Source organism: Rhinoraja longicauda, chromosome 17, assembly GCF_053455715.1.
Source record: "Rhinoraja longicauda isolate Sanriku21f chromosome 17, sRhiLon1.1, whole genome shotgun sequence".
NCBI classification, from domain to species: Eukaryota; Metazoa; Chordata; class Chondrichthyes; order Rajiformes; family Arhynchobatidae; genus Rhinoraja; species Rhinoraja longicauda.
In genome coordinates this window covers 40929536-40950679 of record NC_135969.1, presented here as the reverse complement: position 1 = coordinate 40950679, position 21144 = coordinate 40929536, and the positions used below count along the sequence as shown (strand labels likewise).

At 46.2% G+C, this 21144-nt stretch overlaps 1 protein-coding gene across 1 annotated transcript in view; it reads left to right on the top strand.

Annotated features, from left to right (window-relative positions):
- synpra (synaptoporin a) overlaps window positions 1-21144 on the top strand; it is a 175300-nt gene that overhangs the window by 84840 nt on the left and 69316 nt on the right. The gene's annotated exons all lie outside the window — the stretch shown is intronic.

The window sequence follows — 21144 nt, the reverse complement described above, 5'->3', positions numbered from 1 at the left end:
CCAAGCTACTCACAGGTGAATATCCAGGGAGACGAGATGGCAATATCGGTCCGGTCACACGTGAGAGGAAGCAATGAGAGATGCAAGCATTCTGGCGGGATACATTGAACCAAGTTGGAAAGACTGAGGGAGGCAAAGATGGTGGACATGTCCACCCTGAGGTGTCCAGCTTGATGCATGTTCAGAAGATCAGGGAGAAATCCAAGACATTTCAATGGATCTCTGCCCGTTTAGTTTAGTTTAGAGATACAGCGCAGAAACGGGCCCTTCGACCCACCGAGTCCACGCCGACCAGCGATCCCCGCACACTGACACTATCCCACACACTAGGAACAACTTACAATTATACCAAGCCAAGAAGAGACACAGGGAACTGCAGATGGTGGTTTGCAAAACAAAAAGGCACAAAGTGCTGGAGTAACTCAGCGAGTCAGGCAGCATCTCTGGAGAACATGGATAGGCGACGTTTTGAGTTGGGGTCCGAGGAAGGCTCCCCTGCTGAAGCATCACCTATCCATGTTCTCCTGAGGTGCTGCCTGACCCACTGAGTTACTCCAGCACTTTGTGTTAAAAAATCTAACTCTTTACAAATGTTTAATTCTTTTGACAGAATGCAAATAAATTCAGTGCTCAGTTTAGTTTAGTTTAAAGATACAGCGCGGAAACAAGCCCTTTGGCCCACCGTGTCCGCACTGACCAGCGGTCCCCACACATTAAGGAGTTTGTACGTTCTCCCCGTGACCTGCGTGGGTTTTCTCCGAGATCTTCGGTTTCCTCCCACACTCCAAAGACGAACAGGTATGTAGGTTAATTGGCTGGGTAAATGTAAAAATTGTCCCTAGTGGGTGTAGGATAGTGTTAATGTATGGGGATCACTGGGCGGCACGGACTTGGAGGGCCGAAAAGGCCTGTTTCCGGCTGTATATATATGATATGATATGATATGATTAACATTATCCTACACACATTAACATTATACCAAGCCAATTAACCTACAAACCTGTACGTCTTTGGAGTGCGGGAGGAAACCGGAGCACCTGGAGAAAACCCACGCAGTCACGGGGTGAACATACAAACTTTCTACAGACAACACCCGTAGTCAGGATGGAACCCGGGTCTCTAGCGGTGTAAGGCAGCAGCTCTACCGCCGCGCCACCGTGCCGCCCACAACTCATTGCGTTGGTGTATGTTATGGTCTGCCTGAACACACGTATAACGTGAACCTGTATCACTTTAGCAGAAATGAGAGGAGCACTCGGCAATGGGAACCCAGCATCTCCATAACTGTGCGTTTTGCCATTTGAAAGCAATTATCCTTTGGATGCAAGGCTTCTTGAAACAGCCACTGGATTAACTCAATTATCAAGCTTTTCCAATGATCCATTTTTGAATAATTTTATCATAAATCTGAAATGTTTCACAAAATCATAATTGACTTAGTGAGAATAAGATATCCCAAATAGATACCTCTGCATGCTGAAGTAACGTGATTATTGTGGGTGGCCACCCAATTTTGTTGGAGGCTGGCAATGATTAGATAGTGTTGCCGAGATACCTCCTCGTTGCTCTCACAAAACCTTAGTGATCTGTTTTCATCTGACTGCCAATTTAAATTTCAAAGCAGTGCAAATAAGTGAAAAAGCATTTTTATCCTTCATTATACGATGTGATAGAACGTTATTTATCCCAAGGGGGAAATTGATCTGCCAACAGTCATAAAAACACAAAATACATGAAATTAAAGAGACGACTGGAAAGGATTGAGGATGTGCAAAGATAGGGGAGGGGGGGGAGAGGAGGGGAGGGGGGAGAGGAGGGGAGAGGGGAGGGGGGAGAGGAGGGGAGGGGAGGGGGAGAGGAGGGGAGGGGGAGAGGAGGGGAGGGGGAGAGGAGGGGAGGGGGGAGAAGAGGGGAGAGGGGAGGGGAGGGGGAGAGGAGAGAAGGGGAGAGGAGGAGATGGGGAGAGGAGGAGGGGGGAGAGGAGGGGTGGGGAAAGCAGTCGGTCTCAGTCTACCCCATGACAGAAGGGGGAGGTGTTGTTCAGTTTGATAGCCACAGGGAAGAAGGATCTCCTGTGGCGTTCTGTGCTGCATCTTGGAGGAACCAGTCTGTTGCTGAAGGTGCTCCTCAGGTTGACCAGTGTGTCATGGAGGGGGGTGAGCTGTATTGTCCAGGATGCTCCGCAGTTTGAGGAGCATTTTCCCCTCCGAGACCACGCCCCATGAATCCCATATTAGCTGCACCATTGGTCCTTATAAAGGCAAATGTGTAAACCAATGACCATTTATGTAAGACGGAGGCACCAAGAACTGCAGGTGCTGGAATCTTCAGCAAAACTCCAAGTGCTGGAGTAGGTCAGGCAGCATCTCTGGAGGACATGGAGCAATAGACAATAGACAATAGACAATAGGTGCAGGAGGAGGCCATTCGGCCCTTCGAGCCAGCACCACCATTCAATGTGATTATGGCTGATCATTCTCAATCAGTACCCCATTCCTGCCTTCTCCCCATACCCCCTGACTCCGCTATCCTTAAGAGCTCTATCTATCTCTCTCTTGAATGCAATCAGAGAATTGGCCTCCACTGCCTTCTGAGGCAGAGAATTCCACAGATTCACAACTCTCTGACTGAAAAAGTTTTTCCTCATCTCCGTTCTAAATGGCCTACCCCTTATTCTTAAACTGTGGCCCCTGGTTCTGGACTCCCCCAACATTGGGAACATGTTTCCTGCCTCGAACGTGTCCAACCCCTTAATAATCTTATACGTTTCGGGTTGGGACCCTTGTTCAGTCATCTACTAACCACCTTTGAAGGTATCTCTGGGCATTCAGTTATTACCAGGTCTCTTTGAAATGGAGCCATTGGAGAAACATAGCAGTTAAATTGACCACAGCCAGATCCTACATGGCACAATAAGATAAATTACCAGCATATGGCCAAATGACATGGAGTAAACCCTCGCTATAATGAACCATGGTGGGGGGTGGTGTCCGTTATTGCCGAGTGTCCACTATAACATTCTTGCTTGCTCTCCCATGTTCTTCCTGTGACACACTCCAAAGACGTACATATCTGTAGGTTAATTGGCTTGGCAAAATTGTAAATTGTCCCCAGTGTGTGTAGGATAGTGTTAGTGTGCGGGGATCGCTGGGCGGCGCGGGCTCGGTGGGCCGAAGGGCCTGTTTCCACGCCGTATCCCTAAACTAAACTGAGTAAGAGATCACCAAGTAATAGATTGTCATTGTGGAAGTAGTAGAAACAAAGAACGGTAGATTCTGGTTCTAAAATCCAGATCAGGAACACACGCAGTGGGAGGAAGGAGCAGCAGCACATAGTTTTCCCAGTAATCATTAAGTATATGGGACAGGTGTGTGGATAGGACAGGTTCAAGGTATATGGGACAAATGCAGGCAGGTGGGCAAGTAGATGGGGCATTTTTGTCGGCATGGGCAAGATGGGCCGAAGGGACAGTTTCTGTGTCGGAAGGAACTGCCGATGCTGGTTTACACCAAATATAGACACAAATTGCAGATCAGGCAGCATCTCTGGAGAAAAGGAATAGGTGGCATCACCCATTCCTTTTCCCCACGGACAGTTTGTGTGTTGTACGACTGACTCGATATTGAGGATGCTCGGGTTGGTGTAGGAGGGAACTGCAGATGCTGGTTTAAACCGAAGATAGACACAAAAAGCTGGTGTAACTCAGCGGGACAGGGCAGCATCTCTGGTGAGAAGGAATGGGTGACGTTTCGGGTCGAGACCCATCTTGACACTAGTCAGGGGAGAGGGAAACCTTTATTGCTTGGCTATATTGTGCTTAAAAAAGCCCCTCTGAAGCAGTTGAGTGTTATGCCTGGTCATGCCCTTGATCCAGAATATAGCATCAGTCAGCTACCTTAATGAACTGTGTAATTGTGCATATTGAACAGGCAAGTCCATTTAATAGACAATAGACAATAGGTGCAGCAGGAGGCCATTCGGCCCTTCAAGCCAGCACTGCCATTCAATGTGATCATGGGTGATCATTCTCAATCAGTACCCCGTTCCTGCCTTCTCCCCCATACCCCCTGACTCCGCTATCCTTACGAGCTCTATCTAGCTCTCTCTTGAATGCATTCAGAGAATTGGCCTCCACTGCCTTCTGAGGCAGAGAATTCCACAGATTAACAACTCTCTGACTGAAAACGTTTTTCCTCATCTCCGTTCTAAACGGCCAGCCCCTTATTCTTAAACTGTGGCCCCTTGTTCTGGACTCCCCCAACATTGGGAACATGTTTCCTTTCTCTAACGTGTCCAACCCCTTAATAATCTTATACGTTTCGATAAGATCCCCTCTCATCCTTCTAAATTCCAGTGTATACAAGCAATGGTCAGAGGCTGTATTTTTCTTCTCTAGGTAAAAGATACTCTTTCTTCTGTACACATTAATGGTTACCAACCAATACCACAGCCGGGCTTAACTTCTCTGCAGGTAGCTTTGTGATTCTGCTCACCGAAAGAGCAGAGCTCCAACCAATTACAACTCAAATGCCACTACATTTTCAATCTGTTATTAAAAAGCCCCATTATTAAAAAGCCTCGGTTGACATTGAAGAAGACACTGAAGTAGTCTGAAGAAGGGTCTCAACCCGAAACGTCACCTATTCCTTCTCTCCCGAGATGCTGCCTGACCCGCTGAGCATTTTGTGTCTACTTTCAATTTAAACCAGCATCTGCAGTTTTTCCCCGACACATTAACAAGCCTCGGATGGAATTAATATTTTAAGCATTTGATAATGAAACTATGGAGTAATAAGGAGTTTCACAGAAAATTCAAATTTACTTCCAAGACACAGTGCCCAGTGTTCAGATGGTTCATTGAATTATTAACTTGATGCAATTTAAAATTCCATTTTAAATTTTACTTGTTTGCAGATACAATACAAACTACCATGGTGCAGATTAACGTGTGAATTAATTTAGTGGATTTGCTTTGTTGACCAAATGTTAAAGTGCAAACAAAATTAAATTCAAAATGGGGGCTTAATGGTTTAAACCATGAAGCGGGACTGTCATATGTTGAAAGACTGGAGCGACTAGGCTTGGATACACTGGAATTTAGAAGGATGAGAGGGGATCTTATCGAAACGTATAAGATTATTAAGGGGTTGGACACGTTAGAGGCAGGAAACATGTTCCCAATGTTGGGGGAGTCCAGAACAAGGGGCCACAGTTTAAGAATAAGGGGTAGGCCATTTAGAACTGAGATGAGGAAAAGCTTTTTCAGTCAGAGAGTTGTGAATCTGTGGAATTCTCTGTCTCAGAAGGCAGTGGAGGCCAATTCTCTGAATGCATTCAAGAGAGAGCTAGATAGAGCTCTTAAGGATAGCGGAGTCAGGGGGTCTGGGGAGAAGGCAGGAACGGGGTACTGCTTGAGAATGATCAGCCATGATCACATTGAATGGCGGTGCTGGCCCGAAGGGCCGAATGGCCTCCTCCTGCACCTATTGTCTATTGTCTATCGTCTATAAGACTACAAACTACATCTGTTTTTCCTGAACAAAGAGGAAGCTGATTGAACTTTATTACCTTCCATCACAGTGAGGAATGTGGAATTTGCTGTGATGGATGTTTGTGTTAAAATTTACTTGTTGCTTTTCACTTAGTGTGGCTGTACGGTAATTCAAATTTCACTGTACCTTAATTAGTATATGTGACTATAAATTGACCTTGAAATCTTAAATTGATTAAATACGATATGATATGATAGCACTTTATTTATTCCAGGAGGGAAATTGATCTGCCTGGAACTGGCAGCAGGAGTGATACAGCATGGAAACAGGCCCTTCGGCCCACTGAGTTCATCGACCGCCCGTTCACATTAGTTCTATGTTATCCCACTTTCGCATCCACTCCCTATACACTAGGGGCAATTTTACAAAGGCCAATTAACCAACACACCCAAATGTCTTTGGGACGTGGGAGGAAACCGGAGCACCCGGAGGAAACCCACGTGATCCCAGGGAAATCTGGGGAAGTGTGCTTGCAGGATACATGACCATTTTTTCCTGAGCATGTGGGCATAACTCCCTATTTATCTTGTCCCATCAAAAGAAAATCTTGTGAAACTGTATCTGGCTTTTCATGATTACGTAGCCAGACCCATTTCTGCCACGCTAAAAGAGAGAGGTGGGGTGGCACAGTGGCACAGTCATAGAGGCGCTGCCTCACAGCGGGAGAGACCCTGGTTCCATCCTGACCGGAGTTTGTACGTTCTCCCCATGACCGCGTGGGTTTTCTCCGGGTGCGCTGGTTTCCTCCCGCATTCTAAAGATTTGTAGGTAAATCGGTTTGTGTATATTGCCCCTCGGATGTGAAACTGGGATAACATAGAACTAGTGTGAACGGGTGACCATTGGTAGGCGTGGACTCAATGGGCTGAAGGGCCTGTGTTTCTATGCTGTATCTTCAAACTCAACTCAACACAAAACTAAACCAATAACAAAATCTTACAAATTCAGAAATTAGGTGATGCAGAAAAGAGACTATATAGTCAGTTGCGCCAATAAATAATAATAAAAACTTATTGATGAAGCCTGTTTGAAATTTAATGGGCTATATTTCAATTTAATTCACAAACACATGAGATTAGATGAAACTGATTTTGCAGCCAGAACAACTTCAGATAGCTCCTCTGTCCCTCCCTTCCCCTCCTCCTTCCCAGATCTCCCTCTATCTTCCTGTCTCCACCTATATCCTTCCTTTGTCCCACCCCCGACATCAGTCTGAAGAAGGGTCTCGACCCGAAACGTCACCCATTCCTTCTCTCCCGAGATGCTGCCTGACCTGCTGAGTTACTCCAGCATTTTGTGAATAAATTATTATTTCCCCTGTTTTTAATGAAGCAAATCGATGGTAACGAACTGGTATCCCTGGTATTTTGTCAGGAAAGTGTGCTTGCAGGATACATAACAAATGCTCCTGGGCATGTGTGTATAACTCCCCATTTATCTTGGCCCATAAAATGACCATCTTGTGGACCCTGTATCTACTGGTTTTGTTACAGCTGGCTTTCCATGATTAAGTAGCCAGACCCGTTTCTGCCACGCTAACTTCAATTAGTATATTTCTTCTGCCAAACTATTTCAGAGTTGTGCCACTAATTTACAAGGTCTAAAGTTTAGTTCAGTTTAGTTTAGAGATACAGCGCGGAAACAGGCCCTTTCGGCCCACCAGGTCCGCGCCGAACAGCGATCCCCCGCACACTAACAATATCCTGTACCCACGAGGGACAAATTTTACATTTACCAAGCCAATCAACCTACATACCAGAGACGTACATCTTTGGAGCGTGGGAGGAAACCGAAGATCTCGGAGAAAACCCACGCAGGTCACGGGGAGAACGTACAAACTCCGTACGGACAGCGCCTGTAGTCAGGATCGAACCTGGGTCTCTGGCGCTGCATTCGCTGTAAGGCAGCAACTGTACCGCTGCGCCACCGTGCCACCCGTCTAAACGTGACTGGAATATTCTGACTTTAGATGGAAGCATCTAAATGTGGGTGGAATTTTCATGCAAGTAGGATCTTCATCGTACCGTGATGAAGAGTCAATATATCATGCCCAGATTCACAGTCAAATCTTGCATTCTAAATGTATGCACAATGCAGATGCTGGTTTACAAGAAAAAGGGGCAAAGCGCTGGAGTAACTCAGCAGGTCAGGCACCATCTCTGGAGAACATGGATAGGCGATGTTTTAGAAACATAGAAACATAGAAAATAGGTGCAGGAGTAGGCCATTCGGCCCTTCGAGCCTGCACCGCCATTCAATATGATCATGGCTGATCGTCCAACTCAGTACCCCGTACCTGCCTTCTCTCCATACCCCCTGATCCCTTTAGCCACAAGGGCCACATCTAACTCCCACTTAAATATAGCCAATGAACTGGCCTCAACTACCTTCTGTGGCAGAGAATTCCACAAAGGGTCAGGACCCTTCCTTGGACGTCTGAAGAAGGGTCCTGACCCGAAACGTCACCTATCCATGTTCTCCAGAGATAGACACTAAATGCTGGAGTAACTCAGCGGGTCAGACAGCATCTCTGGAGAACAGGAATGGGTGACATTTGGGGTCGAGACCCTTCTTCTCCATAGATGCTGCCTCACATGCTGAGTTACTTCAGCTCTCCAGCTCTTTGTGACTTGCATTCCAAATGTTGTAATAATGTGAGCATAAAATCCAAATCTTGCTATCTTAAAACTAAAGGCTCCCTGCAGCCTTTTTGACAGCAAACCCACACAGTTTCCATGACTTTCACCGCGTGATTTACTTTATCTCGTATCTGTCATAAGTTACCTGTTAATGTCACTTTAGTCAGAGGGTGGTGAATCTGTGGAATTGTATTTGCAACAGAAGGCTGTGGAGGTCGTCAGTGAATATTTTTTAAGGCAGAGACAGATAGATTCTTGGTTTACGATACGATAGAACTTTATTTATCCCAGGAGGGAAATTGATCTTTATTTATCCCAAGAGGGAAATTGATCTGCCAACAGTCATAAAAACACAAAATGCATGAAGGATGAAGCATGAAATTAGTGTGGGTGTCAGGGGTTATGGGGAGAAGACAGGAGAATGGGGTTAGGAGGGAGAAATAGATCAGCCACGATTGAATGACAGAGTAGGCTTGATGGGCCGAATGGCCTAATTCTGCTCCTATCACTTATGGCCACTTCATATCTTCTGAGCAACCTCTTCTCAGATTTTCTTGTCAATCTCTTGTATTCTTTCTGCTGCATTTTTACTGAATGGTGCTAATTAATTTGATTTGATTCACCTACCCTAGGTTTTTAATGTATGCCCTGGAGGACCTGGAGTCAAGAAACTAAAACAATGTACATGTTAAATTGCAGCCTTAAGTTACAGTTTGAGTTACCAAAAAAAAAAGCGGAGCTATGAATATGATATATAACAGCAAATTGTCCCACTGATTGAAACATTTGCAACCATCGTTAGGCAGAATTGTCAAGAAGATAATTTATCCCATGATGTTCGCACTGCTGCGGAAACCAGTCTTCAATTCACCGAAGAAGAGTCCCGACTCGAAACATTGCTCATCCATTCCCTCCATAGTGGCTGCCCGACCCGCAGTGTTTTTGCTTGAGCTTTGCTCAAGAGTCCAAGGTCTCCAGGTCCTTGTGTCCTCGATTCACTTCTGCCATTTGAGCCAGTTCACACTGTTGCAGGTGTTGCGAGGAACAATTTAATGCATTGATAGCTGCAAAAGCTACGGGTCCAGAACAAAGACGAACAGGTATGTAGGTTAATTGGCTGGGTAAATGTAAAAATTGTCCCAAGTGGGTGTAGGATAGTGTTAATGTACGGGGATCACTGGGCGGCACGGACTTGGAGGGCCGAAAAGGCCTGTTTCCGGCTGTAGATATATGATATGATATGATATGAAGGGGCCACAGTTTAAGAATAAGGGGTAGGCCATTTAGAACTAAGATGAGGAAAAACTTTTTCAGTCAGAGAGTTGTGAATCTGTGGAATTCTCTGCCTCAGAAGGCAGTGGAGGCCAATTCTCTGAATGCATTCAAGAGAGAGCTAGATAGAGCTCTTAAGGATAGCGGAGTCAGGGGGTATGGGGAGAAGGCAGGAACGGGGTACTGATTGAGAATGATCAGCCATGATCACATTGAATGGTGGTGTTGGCTCGAAGGGCCGAATGATCTCCTCCTGCACCTATTGTCTATTGTCTATTGTCTATTGTCTCAATGGCCCAGTTATCAAGGTGAAGACTTGGGATCCTGAACCATAAGACCATCATATATAGGAGCAGAATTAGGCCATTCGGCCCATCAAGTCTGCTCCGATTTATCTCCAACCAAACAGTCCCTGTTCAGATACGATGCTGGAATCTATTCAACCTTGCGCAAAATGGTTAATGTCCCCATATTCTTACATACCCAACTTCTATCCTGGGTATACCCCACAGTGTGCAAAATGTATCATGTTCCTGAATCACTATGTACCCAATATCTATCCTGAATCAACCCAACATATGTAAAATTGATGATGATTCGTAGAGTCTGCACACAAAAATGAGGACTATGCAACCTGGCCAATTCTGAATCATCAGCACCACGGTCTGTCCTCATTAGATGCCGTGATGGACAATGTCATTGGTGATCTTATCAACCAGCCCAGACCCACTAAAACCACATTTATCAAAGTAAATTAATAACCTGCCAATGCTGAAAAGAAATAAAAAGAGAAGCTGGAAGCACTTAGCTGCGTCTGTGGAGGACAAACAGAGTTAAGGTTTCAGTTCAAAGTAGCTTCATTAGAACTTTGTTCTGTTTCTCTTTCCATCTACTGATTGGTGCCAGTGTGAATCATGGCAGAATCGTGATTCATTGCATCTGGGTGGTGAATCTGTGGAATTCTTTGCCACAGACGGCTGTGGAGACCAGGTCAGTGGATATTTATAAGGCAGAGATAGATCGATTCTTGATTAGTACGGGTGTCAGGGATTATGGGGAGAAGGCAGGAGAATGGGGTTGAGAGGGAAAGATGGATCAGCCACGATTGAATGACAGAGTAGACCTGATGGACTTAATTCTGCTCCTATCACTTTTGAAAATGAACATAATGAATCCTTGATATTACCTTCCATTAAACATGGAAAACTGAACAGTAATAGGATGGTGAAAGGATTGCACTTGACATCATGATCAGATTTAACTAAATGTGGTGCCCAGAAGCTGTGGTCGATTTGGATTCAGTTCAGATGAAGGTTCTTCAATGACTAAGTTTAGTTTATTGTCTCGCGTACTGAGGTACAGTGAAAAGCTTTTCGTTGTGAGATAACCAGTCAGCGGAAAGACAATACATGATTACAATCGAGCCGTCCACTGTGTACAGATACAGGATAAAGGGAATGAAACGTTGTGATTGTCCAGCACAAAGTAAATTGGTTTTGTTCCTTGGAAGCCAATTATCTCTGCCTCAGTAACGTTGGCAAATTCTAAGTCTCAAACACTTTCAACTGCTCCTTAATAGGCCAGAAGGTGTTCGTTCAATGACGATTGCAATCATTCCATTTGTAGCTCCTGATGTTATGATGCACCCACTCTAATAGGCAACAAGGGCGGCACGGTGGTGCAGCGGGTAGAGCTGCTGCCTCACAATGCCAGAGACCCGGGTTCCATCCCGACCCCGGGTGCGGCGGTCTGTGTGTGGAGTTTGCATGTTCTCCCTGTGACCGTGTAGGTTTGCTCCGGGTGCTCCGGTTTCCTCCCACACATCCAAAGACGTGCGGGTTTGTATGTGCAATTAGGCTTTGGTAAAATTGTAAATTGTTCCCAGTGTGTAGGATAGTGTTAGTGTGCGGGGATCGTTGGTTGGCGCGGACACGGTGCGCTAAAGTCCAGAGTCTAAAGGCACATCAGGAGTATATTAGAGCATTCATCACGTGCCTGGACGAATGAGTCTCTGACGACGTTTAGAAACTAAGGATGAAGCGGCCTGTGTGATTGACACCACATCTATCACCTTTAAATATCATTCCTTCCCCGCCCGTGAATCTTGATTACAATGTGTGTCATCTACAAAACAAATCATGTTCTTGTCAGCTGAGTAATAGTTCCAGGTCATGCAGCACTCTGATCACGACTTTCTTTGACAGCATCTCTTTTCAGAGTTAGATTTAGACTAGAGAGTTAGATATAGCTCTTAGGGTTAAAGGAATCATGGGATATGGGGAGAAAGCAGGAACGGGGTACTATAGACAATAAACAATAGGTGCAGGAGGAGGCCATTCGGCCCTTCGAGCCAGCACCGCCATTCAATGTGATCATGGCTGATCATTCTCAATCAGTACCCCGTTCCTGCCTTCTCCCCATACCCACTGACTCCGCTATCCTTAAGAACTCTATCTAGCTCTCTCCTGAATGCATTCAGAGAATTGGCCTCCACTGCCTTCTGAGGCAGAGAATTCCACAGATTCACAACCCTCTGACTGAAAAAGTTTTTCCTCATCTCCGATCTAAATGGCCTACCCCTTATTCTTAAACTGTGGCCCCTGGTTCTGGACTCCCCCAACATTGGGAACATGTTTCCTGCCTCTAACGTGTCCAACTCCTTAATAATCTTATACGTTTCGATAAGATCCCCACTCATCCTTCTAAATTCCAGTGTATACAAGCCTAGTCGCTCCAGTCTTTCAACATATGACAGTCCCGCCATTCCGGGAATTAACCTAGTAAACCTACGCTGCACGCCCTCAATAGCAAGAATATCCTTCCTCAAATTTGGAGACCAAAACTTCACACAGTACTCCAGGTGCGGTCTCACTAGGGACCTGTACAACTGCAGAAGGACCTCTTTGCTCCTATACTCAACTCATCTTGTTATGAAGGCCATTGGCTTTCTTCACTGCCTGCTGTACCTGCATGCTTACTTTCAGTGACTGATGCACTAGGACACCCAGATCTCGTTGTACGTCCCCTTTTCATAACTTGACACCATTCAGATAATAATCTGCCTTCCTATTCTTACCACCAAAGTGGATAACCTCACACTTATCCACATTAAACTGCATCTGCCATGCATCCGCCCACTCACACAACCTGTCCAAGTCACCCTGCAACCTCGTAGCATCTTCCTCACAGTTCACACTGCCACCCAGCTTTGTATCATCTGCAAATTTGCTAATGGTACTTTTAATCCCTACTGATTTTGCATGATCAGCCATGATCACATTGAATGGCGGTGCTGGCTCAAAGGGCCGAATGGCCTATTCCTGCACCCATTTTCTATGTTTCTTAAGTCTGCAGCTTTTTCTGCCCACAAAACAAGACATCATCAGCTCCAACTTTCTCCTCAAGTCAACATTCCATATTTAACTTGGAAATATAATCCTGACAGAGAGACGAGGAATTGCAGATGCTGGTGTTTACAGGGGAAAAACACAAAGCGTTGAGTTTAGTTTAGAGATACAGTGCAGAAACAGGCCCTTCGGCCCACCGAGTGCGTGCCGACCAGCGATCCCTGCACACTAACACCGTACCACACACACAAGGGACAATTTACAATTTTACCGAAGCCAATTAACCTACAAACCCGTACGTCTTTGGACTGTGGGGGGAAACCGGAGCACCCAGAGAAAACCCACCCAGGTCACGGGGAGAACGTACAAACTGTGGGGGGAAACCGGAGCACCCAGAGAAAACCCACCCAGGTCACGGGGAGAACGTACAAACTCCGCACAGACAGCACCCGTAGTCAGGATCGAACCCGGGTCTCTGGCGCCGTGTGACAGCCGTGACACCGTGCCGCCCTAGTGCTGGAGTATCTCAGCGGACCAGGCAGCATCTCCAGAGGACATGGATAGGCGACGTTTCGGGTCTGGACCCTTCTTCAGACTGATTATGGAGGTGGGGGGCGGGCAGGGGTGGGGGAGGCTGGGAGAGAGAGATGGGTGCAGGAAAGGCCTGGCAAGTGATAGGTGGATACGGGCGAGAGTGGTTGATAGGTGGACAAAGGCTCGGAGGCAAAAGGAAGGAAGATAAGGAGGGAAGTGGAGTTACAGGTTGATGATGCTTCACCAGAACTGGCAAGATCCAGCTGGGCATCAGGGAGGTAACATGTCAAATCGGTGTTGGAAAACTGAAACTTTAAAAAGGAATGCAGGAGACAACTAACACTTCACTAACAGTGAGGGTTTCCACCTCATTACACACAATTTACTTATTGATTTGGAGCTATCGGTGCATCCAGCTCATTAAACAAAAGAAAATGCTGTGCATCAGGCAGGAACAACAAAATAACACGAAGGAACTCAATGGAAAAATAACTTCTTCTCAGCTCAGTGATAGCAATCACTTTGTACGTGCCCGTTCTTTCCTTGGTGGCACGAGGTTGTGTTCATGGTTGGCAGAGTGCAGAAGGTGGTGAAGGTAGGATGGAGGAACGTCATTTTAGTTTCCAGAAAATGTGTGGAGTAACTCAACGGGACAGGCAGCATCTCCCGAGAGATGGAATGGGTGACGTTTCGGGTCGAAACCTTTCCTCAAACTTCTTCAGTCTTGATCCGAAACGTCACCCATTCCTTCTCTCCGGAGATGCTGCCTATCCCGCTGAGTTACTCCAGCATTTTGTGTCTACCTTCGATTTAAACCAGCATTTGCAGTTCTTTACTACACCTACTCATTTTAGTTTAGTTTAGTTTAGAGATACAGCACGGAAACGGGCCATTTCGGCCCACCAAGTGCGCGCCGACCAGCGATCCCCACACACTAACACTATCCTACACACACTAGAGACAATTTATATTTATAGAAAGCCAATTAACCTACAAACCTGTACGTCTTGGAGTGTGAGAGGAAACCGAAGATCTCAGAGAAAACCCACGCGGCCAAAGAAATATAGAAAATAGGTGCAGGAGTAGGCCATTCGGCCCTTCGAGCCGTTCAATATGATCATGGCTGCTCATCCGAAATTAGTAACCCGTTCCTGCTTTCTCGCCATATCCCTTGATTCCATTGGCCGTAAGTGCTATTTTTTAAGAGCATAGGTTAAGAGGTCACGGGGAGAACATATAAACTCCGTACAGACAGCACCCGTAGTCGGGATCGAACCCGGATCTCTGGCGCTGAAAGCACTGTAAGGCAGCAACTCTACCGCTGCGCCATCGGGCTGCCCTGACATTATGGAGGGTAATGGGGCTTATGACGTGTCATGGAGGGTAATCTTCACTTTAACATAAGTCGCACGCTTCACCCATCTGCCAATTAAACCCCCTCACCTGTACCCATCTTTGATAGACACGAAATGCTGGAGTAACTCAGCGGGACAGGCAGCATCTCTGGTGGGGGGGAATGGGTGACGTTTCGGGTCGAGACACTTCTTCAAACATCACCCATTCCTTCTCTCCTTCACTCAGCTTGTCCCACTGAGTTACTCCAGCATTTTGTGTCTATTTTAATTTATCTCTGGCATCATATTCAGCACAGACATTGTGGGTCGTTCCTGTGTTGCAGGTTTCATAAGTTATAGGTGCAGAATTAGGCCATTCAGCCCATTCTACTCCACCATTCAATCATGGCTGATCCATATTTCCCCCCTCAACCTTATTCTCCTGCCTTCTCTAATCAAGAAACTCTCAACCTGCACCTTAAAAATACCATTTATTTCACAAAATGCTGGAGTAACTCAGCAGGTCAGGCAGCATCTCAGGAGAGAAGGAATGGGTGACGTTTCGGGTCGAGACCCTTCCTCAGTCTGAAGAAGGGTCTCATTCCTTCTCATTCCTTCTCTCCTGAGATGCTGCCTGACCAGCTGAGTTACTCCAGCATTTTGTGAAATAAATACCTTCGATTTGTACCAGCATCTGCAGTAATTTTCTTACCTTAAAAATACCAAATGACCTGGCCTCCACAGCATTCCACAGGTTCATCACCCTATGGCTAAAGAAATTCCTCCTCATCTCTTTTCTAAAGGTACGGTCCTTTTATTCTGAGGCTAATATGGCTCCTGGTCCTAGACTAGTGGAAAAATCCTCCCCAAATCCAATAGAGCTATGTAGCGCAGCGGTAGAGTTGCTGCTTTACAGCGAATGCAGCGCCGGAGACTCAGGTTCGATCCTGACTACGGGTGCTGCACTGTAAGGAGTTTGTATGTTCTCCCCGTGACCTGCGTGGGTTTTCTCCGAGATCTTCGGTTTCCTCCCACACTCCAAAGACGTACAGGTATGTAGGTTAATTGGCTGGGTAAATGTTAAAAAAAATTTGTCCCTAGTGGGTGTAGAATAGTGTTAATGTACGGGGATCGCTGGGCGGCACGGACTTGGTGGGCCGAAAAGGCCTGTTTCCGGCTGTATATATATGATATGATATGATGATATATTTTCTAAGGCAGGGTGATCTGACATGATACATGATATTCCTGATTTGGCCTCACTGGGGCTCTGTATAATTGAACCATGGATTCCCTCCTTCTGAGATCTAATTGGGAGCTAAAGGTACATTTCAGCGAAGCTATCCTCATTTAACTGATATCTTTCCTCCCTCGACCACCTGGAATGATGTTGCAGCATGCTGCGAACCCTTGTCGTAATCCTCTCAGTGACACTGCTCACAGCTTGCTCTGCCCTGTGTGGACTCTGCTTCTTTGTCTCGACATGCTGTACTTCAAAGAGGCGCGTGCAAGCAACCTGTATCTCGGTTAAACCAGCAGCGCTGAAGCCTTGAAGGCATCAAAGAGTCCTCATCAATTGGCACAGCGCTCTCTGCAGCTTCTTGAAACCTAAAACAGCTACCAGAAAGCCACAACCCATCGTAGAATTGTCAAAACAAAAAGCCAAAAAGGAAATAATCCACAACTAACTTGTCTCTCGTTTGTTGGCGATCACTTCAAGTAAGTGATGAAAGACACAGAGTGCTGGAGTTACTCAGCAGGTCAGGCAGCATCTTTGGAGAACATGGATAGGTGATGTTTTTGTGTAGGAAGGAACTACAGATGCTGGATTACACCAAAGATAGACACAAAATGCTGGAGTAACGCAGCGGGTCTGGCAGCATCTCTGGAAAACATGGATAGGTGATGTTTCTGGTCGGGACATTATTTCAGACTGATTGCAGGGGGGGCAAGGCTGTTGTAGTCATAAGATCATAAGTGATAGGAATAGAATTAGGCCATTTGGCCCATCAAGTCTACTCCGCCATTCTATCATGGCTGATCTATCTCTCCCTCCTAACCCCATTCTCCTGCCTTTTCCCCAAAACCTCTGCCATCCTCATAACCATGGCAGGTTGGACAATAGCCCACCATGAAAAGGCAAGTGTGAGCCCGAGAGGAGAAAGAGTCACGAATTGTGAAGCTCGAGGATTGAAAAGTTGTGAAGAGTGTAGCCGATGGGGGGGGGGGTATACTCATTAAGTACTGATGGGCCAGTAGTGGTTGTAAAGGAGATTTTCTATTGCTTAATGTACTTGCAAGGTTAAGACAGGGCGTGCATTGGAGTCCAAAAATGCTCTGCTCCCATCAATTGATATTACAACAAGGACACAGGGTGCTGGAGTAACTCACCGGGTCAGGCAGCATCTCTGGAGAACATGGATAGGTGACGTTTTGGGTCGGGACTCTTCTTCAGATGATTGGTACTGCATGTTAACCTACGTTTATGTTTATTATTGTCACGTGTACTGAGGTGCAGTGAGAAGCTTTGTTTTGCATGCTATCCAAACAGATCAAATACACGGTGGCGCAGCGGTAGAGTTGCTGCCTTACAGCGCTTGCAACGCCGGAGACCCAGGTTCGATTCCGACCACGGGTGCTGTCTGTACGGAGTTTGTACGTTCTCCCCATGACCGCGTGGGTTTTGTCCGAGATCTTCAGTTTCCTCCCGCACTCCAGAGATGTACAGGTTTGTAGGTTAATTGGCTTGGTGTATGTGTAAATTGTCCCTGGTGTGTGTAGGATAGTGTTAATGTGTGCAGTCGGAATGGACTCGGTGGGCCAAAGGGCCTGTTTCCGTGCTGTATCTCTTAAAAGAAAGCACCGTACAACAATACAATGAAGTCAAACTCAAGTACGATAAATAGAGCTAGGAGGAAGAGGGGGAGATCTCTAAACTGTGCATATTTGTAACATACTTTAAATGTTAAAGGTCTGACCAAAATGGCACAATTGAACCCAACATATGCGTGTGTGCAGGAAAAAAACTGCAGATGCTGGTTTAAATCGAAGGTGGACACAAAATGCTGGCGTAACTCAGCGGGTTGGGCATTATCTTGGGAGAGAAGGAATGGGTGACGTTTCGGGTTGAGACCCTTCTTCAGACTGAAGAAGGGTCTCAACCCGAAACGTAACCTACTCCTTCTCTCCCGAGATGCCGACTGACCCGCTGAGTTACTCCAGCATTTTGTGTCCACCGAGACTTGTGTGCACTCTTTTCACACTGCAGTACACCCAGAGAACTGCTTGCCAGGATGCTGAGGTGAACTGGAAGTCATGTAATAAAAGGCCAGGAGTTTTAATGCTTTGATGGTAGACGAGGCTATTCTTCAACAGCCTTTCTCGGTTCACGTCGGAAGTCTTGCACTTTAAGTTGGCATTAATGACAGAGCTAGCAAGCTAGTGCCGGCAAGTCGTTTCAAACTTGGTGATTCAGGTTTATAATTGACAGGTTTGGGACCGCTCCAGAATACCAAACTCAAGCAGGAAGTTAGTTAACTCCTGCTGGGATTACAAAATAAATTATTCACCTGACAGACGGTTAACCAGAAATAACAAAGTAAAAGCATACTTACATATGCTATAAAATGTTTGCAGTGCAAAGTAAATGGGTTCGTTATTGAAATTAGTTTCATTTTTTTAAAGGAACCTGTGGTTAAAGTCAGAAGTCTGACTCCAGTCTGACTCCAGTCTGACTCCAGTCTGAAGAAGGGTCTCGACCCGAAACATCACCCATTCCTTCTCTCCAGAGATGCTGCCTGACCTGCTGAGTTACTCCAGCATTTTGTGATACCTTTATTTAAAAAAAAATATGAGTGGCTTCAGTAATATCATGGTAAACGCTGAGTTCAAGAGAGGCATAAAATTATGTTGGGTTCCCATGGTCGAATGAATTATGCCAATACTTTAGCCCATTTGTAGGAGGGAGCTGCAGATGTTGGTTTACACCGATGGTAAATGCAAAGAGCTAGAGAAACTCAGTGGGTCAGACAGCATCCCTGGAGAAAAACAATAGGTGGTGGGGAGGGGGGTGGTGTGAAAAGGCCAGAACAAGTCAAGGCCAGAATCAGATGACCTCAGGCAGAGTGATGCCCATAATGGCTTACAATAATGGCCCAAAATGTCTTCCTAGTCTAGACCGCGTGGAAGGATAGTGAGAAAAGTGGGGTATGGGGAAGAAGGGGGGTTGGGGGGGAAGGAGGTGGGGTATGGGTGGTACCTAAAATTGGAGAATTCAGTGTCCACACCGTTGGGTTGTAAGCAAATATGAGGTGCTGTTCCCCAACTTTGCATGTGGCCTCACTCAGGCAATGGAGAAGACCCAGGGCTGAAAGGTCGGTATTGGAATGGTAGGGAGAGTTAAAATGGTCAGCAACCATTCAAAAGCTTTAAAAAGCATTATAAGATTAGAAAGCTGGAAGAGAGGAAGGGCAGGACAAAGCCCGGCAAGTAATAGGTGGATACAGATGAGGGGGGGGGGGGTTGGATAGGCAGATGGTTCATCAAATGCCAGAGATGAAATGACAGAAGGCGGGAGACAAAAGGATTGAAGAGTTATGAATTGTGAAGCTAGAGGATGGAATGTGGGTGGCAGGTGAGGGGGAGGGGAGAAATAGGTGCAAGTCCAGGTGGGGCACCAGAAGGGGGGGGGGAGATAAAAGGGGGTTGGGGGAAGAGAGGGTGGGAGAGTGTTTGGTTGCCTTAAATTGGAGAATTCATCGTTCATACCATTGGGTTGTAAGCTGCCCCAGCGGAATACAAGGCGCTGTTCCTCCAGTTTACGTGTGGCCTCACTCAGGCAATGCAGGAGGTCCAGGACTGAAAGGTCGGCTTGGGAATGGGAGGGGGAGTTAAAATGTTTGGCAACCAGGAGTTCCAACAGTACTTGACAGACCAAGCACAAACACTCGGTGAAACGGTCACCGAGTTAAGAATAGGGGATCGGCCATTTAGGATTGAGATGAGGAAAAACCTTTTCACCCAGAGAGTTGTGAATCTGTGGATTTATCTGCCACAGAAGGCAGTGGAGGCCAATTCACTGGGGGTATTCGAGAGAGAGTTAGATACGGCTCTTTGGCTAAAGGAATCAAGGGGTATGGGGAGAAAGCAGGAACGGGGTGCTGATTTTGGATGATCAGCCATGATCGTATTATAGACAATAGACAATAGGTGCAGGAGTAGGCCATTCAGCCCTTCGAGCCAGCACCGCCATTCAATGCGATCATGGCTGATCACTCTCAATCAGTACCCCGTTCCTGCCTTCTCCCCATACCCCCTCACTCCGCTATCCTTAAGAGCTCTATCCAGCTCTCTCTTGAAAGCATCCAACGAACTGGCCTCCACTGCTTTCTGAGGCAGAGAATTCCACACCTTCACCACTCTCTGACTGAAAAAGTTCTTCCTCATCTCCGTTCTAAATGGCCCACCCCTTATTCTTAAACTGTGGCCCCTTGTTCTGGACTCCCCCAACATTGGGAACATGTTTCCTGCCTCTAATGTGTCCAATCCCCTAATTATCTTATATGTTTCAATAAGATCCCCCCTCATCCTATTGAATGGCGGTGCTGTCTCGAAGGGCCGAATGGCCTACTCCTGCACCTAGTTTTTCTATGTTTCTGTGTTTCTAGTCTATGCTTGTTTTGTCGATGAGACATTAGGTTGGCTTGGTGAATGAATGAGGATGCAATATGTTGATGCTTCCTGTGAACTGCGATTGTAAGGGTACCCCTCCAGCTTTCTTCCCCTCCACACAATCAGTCCGAAGAAGGGTCCCGACCCGAAACCTCACCAGAGATGCTGCCTGACCCGCTGAGTTACTCCAACTCTTTGTGCCCCTTTACTGTAAGGGATGACTTCAGACTCATTTGGAACTGGTTGGCCAATTTCCTGCAGTAACTACAATGTAAAGCTAATGTTCCCCCTCATTCTTCTGCGGTAACTGTCTATTCTACGCCAGTGACAGCAATGAATAGTGTCAATGACAGGTCCAACGCATAGATTTTCGAGATCAACCCTGAGGTCCAAAATTTGAAATAAAGATAAAAACGGCAACTGAAAATTGAGTCGGTGCGGATGAGAAATTAATACGTGTAATCATGTTGAAAATAAACACAAAATGCTGGATTAACTCATCGGAACAGGCAGCATCTCTGGATAGAAGGAATGGGTGACGTTTCGGGTTGAGACCCTTCTTCAGACTGATTGTGTGGAGGGGAAGAAAGCTGGAGTCTGAAGAAGGGTCTCGACCCGAAAGGCCACCCATTCCTTCTCTCCAGAGATGCTGCCTGTCCCGCTGAGTTACTCCAGCATTTTGTATCTATATTCGATGTAAACCAGCATCTGCAGTTCCTTCCTACACATGTTGAAAATCAATATACAATCCAGCACCGTTCACTACAAAGCCTGATATCCTGCCACTAAAGCCTTA